This window comes from Myotis brandtii, unplaced genomic scaffold (assembly GCF_000412655.1).
Source record: "Myotis brandtii unplaced genomic scaffold, ASM41265v1 scaffold1006, whole genome shotgun sequence".
NCBI classification, from domain to species: Eukaryota; Metazoa; Chordata; class Mammalia; order Chiroptera; family Vespertilionidae; genus Myotis; species Myotis brandtii.
The window spans coordinates 768,510-773,719 of record NW_005353349.1 but is presented as its reverse complement, the minus strand read 5'-3'; positions in this window follow the sequence as shown (position 1 = coordinate 773,719).

Sequence of the window (5,210 nt, the reverse complement as noted above, 5' to 3'; positions counted from 1 at the left end):
TTTTTTATAGAAGGAAAGATTTGCAGCAAACAAAGAGCCAATTCAATAAAATTAGATCAGTAAATCTGACCATTAAGCCAATGAGCATGTTCATAACATTCAAACAGGAAACAGCAGCTTCGCTCCCTGTTCTCTCTCTGACATTTTGCTTTTCCAGTTTCCTATTTTATTGGCTTTATTCATTGTCATAAGTCAGAGTCAGAGGAAGAGGATTCGTCTGTATCCTGTCAAAGCACATTTGTTGCCAGCTGCATCATGGCTCTGATTCCGAAATGGTATCTTGATGTAATCTGATTGTTTTCCAGATAAATATGAATACTATCAATTACTAATGAGACATGGATTGTGAGGCCATCAAACCAATGAAAATAAGACTATTCTTTCTTCCTTTTATTCCTCTGAATTTTCTGTTTTTATGGTTTTCTTGGTGCATGGACTCGTTTCCTTCAGATCACATCACCATTGGTTGTAGAGTATTGCATTAACTAAATTCTGAGTTCCTACTGGTGTAGAGGGTCCTTTTCATGATGAATGAAAACCAGGTGTGGAAGGTTTTTAACCTCCAAAATCATAGCGTTGGCAATTAAATGGAAATGCAAAAAGCAAATGAGCAATTTGTTGTAGCAGTTTTCTAATTGGGGTTATGATAGTGTTTTGCCCAGACACTGATTCATGGAATATCTGGGCAAATGTTTATTGCCCCCTACTCAGTCCTCACTCTTCTTCATCAACAGTAGGTATTGTTAATTCCCTTTATAACTCCATAACATATTTTGTTTATTTTATTAAACATATATTTTAAGCACATTAATTACATATAAGCCTCTCATTCACCATTTCCCTGTGTGAATGCCCAAATAGTTTAAGCATCAGATGAGTGACAGGATAAAGTGACTTTGAAAATCCCTTCCTACCAAGAATGCTTCTACACTGCCAGCATCTGAAGAAACTTCTTTATCATTTAGAGCAACACCACTGTTCTAGACAGTCAAATGTTAGGAGATGGGCTACAGTTCCCTACAGTAGTGTGACTACATAAAAAAGAAATAGTTTAAGCATCAGATGAGTGACAGGATAAAGTGGCTTTGAAAATCCCTTCCTATCAAGAATGCTTCTAAATTGCCAGCATCTGAAGAAACTTCTTTATCATTTATAGCAACACCACTGTTCTAGACAGTCAAATTTTAGGAGATGGGCTACAGTTCCCTACAATAGTGTGACTACATAAAAACGATTATTGGAAAGGAAAGAAGCCAATAGTTGGGTGGTAAATAGTAATATTAGTAATGCTAGGCCACCTTATACGTTCTTGCATCAAATCAAATTTGTTGGTTTATATGGAAAGTCTATCTGATATGCTTAACTACGTGTAAGCTATTAATATTTGCATATCACCATGGAATATATACTCTAGCAAGGTCATTTAGCAGTTACAGGGCAGAAATTTTCCATTTTGTTAATCACTTACAACTCTAATTTCACACTACATCAGTCCTTTTACTCTGGTCCACAGCCCTTCAAAATCCCACTCTAAAAATCCACATGAAAACATCTGTTCAGAATGTGCTGCAAATAGCAGCCACTGTCACAATTCTAATGTCAGAAATGTAAGGGACAAAGTAATAGTTTATTTGCACCATTTTTCTAACCCCCATCTCTCTCTACTAGGACTTGACCATCCTTGACCTCATCAGCTATCTTCCACACACCATTTCCAAGTTTTCTTTCAATCTGACATCTGATGACTTCTTCATTATTATTTCTCAGTCGTTTCTTTTCCAATTCTCAACTGTACCTGACGGCTATAGTTCAAGGGCTCACCATAGCCCCCTGGCACCAGTAGTCAGTTGGAAACAAGTCTCCAGTAATCAAGTCTCAACACTCTCTAGAACTCCCTCCATTTCAAACCATGGGTAAGATGCTTCTTAGACTTCCAGCCAGTCCCGCTCCTGATGGGCTTCCACACAGGGAGAAAAAGGTCAGAGAGAATAAGAGATCCAAAGGCATGGGCTCCTTCATGATACTGTATAAACTTCACAGATAAAGAACAGGTGCATGTTGAGCCTCTTTCCAATGACTTAAAGGTCTCATAAATCATGCAAACTCTCCAGTCAGGCTTAGCAAGGCATTAGAATGCTGGTTATTTTCTAGATGGAAAGCTTTGATACAGCTTTTTTATAGAAGGAAAGATTACATGCAAACAAAGAGCCAATTCAATAAAATTAGATCAGTAAATCTGACCATTAAGCCAATGAGCATTTTCATAATATTCAAACAAAAGGAAACAGCTTCGCTCCCTGTTCTCTCTCTGACATTTTGCTTTTCCAGTTTCCTATTTTATTGGCTTTATTCATTGTCATAAGTCAGAGTCAGAGTCAGAGTCAGAGGAATAGGATTCGTCTGTATCCTGTCAAAGCACATTTGTTGCCAGCTGCATCATGGTTCTGATTCAGAAATGGTATCTTGATGTAATCTGATTGTTTTCCAGATGAATATGAATACTATCAATTACTAATGAGACATGGATTGTGAGGCCATCAAACCAATGAAAATAAGACTATTCTTTCTTCATTTTATTCCTCTGAATTTTCTGTTTTTATGGTTTTCTTGGTACATGGACTCGTTTCCTTCAGATCACATCACCATTGGTTGTAGAGTATTGCATTAACTAAATTCTGAGTTCCTACTGGTGTAGAGGGTCCTTTTCATGATGAATGAAAACCAGGTGTGGAAGGTTTTTAACCTCCAAAATCATAGCATTGGCAATTAAATGGAAATGCAAAAAGCAAATGAGCAATTTGTTGTAGCAGTTTTCTAATTGGGGTTATGATAGTGTTTTGCCCAGACACTGATTCATGGAATATCTGGGCAAATGTTTATTTCCCCCTACTCAGTCCTCACTCCTCTTCATCAACAGTAGGTATTGTTAATCCCCTTTATAACTCCATATCATTTTTTGTTTATTTTATTAAACATATATTCTAAGCACATTAAATACATAGAAGCCTCTCATTCACCATTTTCCTGTGTGAATGCCTCCCATTTATTCCTCCAAATCCACTTTCCTACTATTTCCATTATTCAGTTGGATTCCATTCATGTAGAGCAACAGACAGACATCAAAGGGAGGAAGTAAAGTAAGTTCAGGGCATTGATTCCACTGAGTGCTGCCTGTGGGTTGCTGAAGGCTGGCTGACTCCTCAATCACAACTCCTGTTAGACCATCCTCTCCCTACAGCCCTAATGTCTCTGGGTCTGGTAAAAACTCACTCCTTTCTTCAGTGCAGGGAGGTAATGGAGTTCCACTGGTTTTAGCCCTGGGCACTTCCCTTCCTTGTTATTTTATTATACCATTTTCATACTTTATGAGCACATTTCTTATATTAAACACTCTTCAAATAATCCTAATGTATGTCACAAGTTTTCTACTTGACCCTGATTGATATAGTGCTTCTTTAACGTCAATGTCCTGTGACCTTTAATGATAGTCCCTTTGCTTCAGACTCCCATGTGCCCTACATCATTTCAAATATCTCACTTGACACTCCTTGGTGGTCTAGTGGTAGGGATCTGGCTCTCCCAAACACCTCACTTCGCCAAAGATCTTTTAAGTCTCTCCAGTACCTACCCAGCATTCCTTACACTCCAAATCCCTCTTAACTTCCTCTCTCTATATGTATTTTTCCTTTTATTCATAGCACATGTCATGTTCTAGCATACTGTATAATTCAATGAGGTATAATTATCTCTTTCCTGTTTCTCTGCACTACAAACAAAACTTGTCAGAACATGGAAATTGGTCTTTTGTTCACTGATCTATCCCAAGCACCTCAAATTGTACCCGGAATATTATATGTATTCAATAAATATTTGTTGAATGAATGGAGTTTCAGCTTAGAAAATACTTCTTTCAAGAAGCAGTACTTTTTTTTCAGGAAGTTTTCCTAAATCCTCCTCCTTCATTTTATCTCTGCTTTCCTCCAACTTGGCCTAGGTTGTGTCCTCCCCATGTGCATCCTTAAGCATCCTATATTTCTATCCTCATAGCACTTACCAAGCTTTATTGCAATTGTCTATTAATTTCTGATACTAGGTTATAAGTTCTATGAAGACAGAAATCATCTTTGTCTTCTTCACAGCACCTAGCTTCAGAAGTCCTCAACATACAAGGTTGGGCAAAAGTAGGTTTATACTTGTGAGTACAAGAAACATAGTTTATTCTTGTATTAATTTTGTATTATTTTTCATATGAACAACTATAAACCTACTTTGTCCACCCCTATATTTTTAAATGAATAAATAGATGAATAAACAAGTGAAAGAGTGAACAAAGCTCACACCCTATTGTTATTACAAATAACCCCAATAATACAGTTAAATGGCTGTTCAGGTTGATGGAAACAGAGTTCTGTGAGCTCCCAGAAGAACACCTTCACCCTGGTGTTTGAAAGTAGGGAAATTTAGAATGGATATTGAGAGGAGGCTTCTAAAGGAGTCAGTACTTGAGCAAGAAAGTTGAATAATAATCAGGAGTATAAAGACCTGGTAATTTTGGGATTAGGGAAACTAAGTTCCAGAGAGTGGCAATAGCCAAGCAGTGGTACTCAGATGAAAGAAACAATGACTAACTGGATCTGAGTTATAGGAACATCCTGCCCAGAAAGAACTCCTACCATTTGCAACAGCATGGATGGACATTAAGAGCATTATGCTAAGCAAAATAAGCCAGTCAGAGAAAGCTAAATGTCACATGATTTCACTCATTTGTGGAATATAGTGAACAACATAAATTGATGAACAAAAATAGATACAGAGTCATAGAAGCATCAAATAGACTGTCAAACCTCAGAGGGAAGGCTAGGGAAGTGGGGGTGGGTAGAGATCAACCAAAGGACTTGTATGCATGCATATAAGCATAACCAATGGACACAGACACTAGGGGGTGACGGCATGTGCTGGGGCGGGGGAGAGTGGCTGGGGAGAGGCTAATAGGGGGAAAAGGAGACATATGTAATACTTTAATCAATAAAGAATAAAAAAAAAGAAGCGAGTGGAGCTGTAAATTGATAGCACTTACAGAAGGCTTGCAGGCACTGGTAAGGCTTATAGACTCTAACTTAGAAGTTAAGAGGATAGCCCTAGCTGGTTTGGCTCAGTGGATAGAGTGTCAGCCTGTGGACTAAAGAGGCCCAGGTTCAATTCCAGCCAAG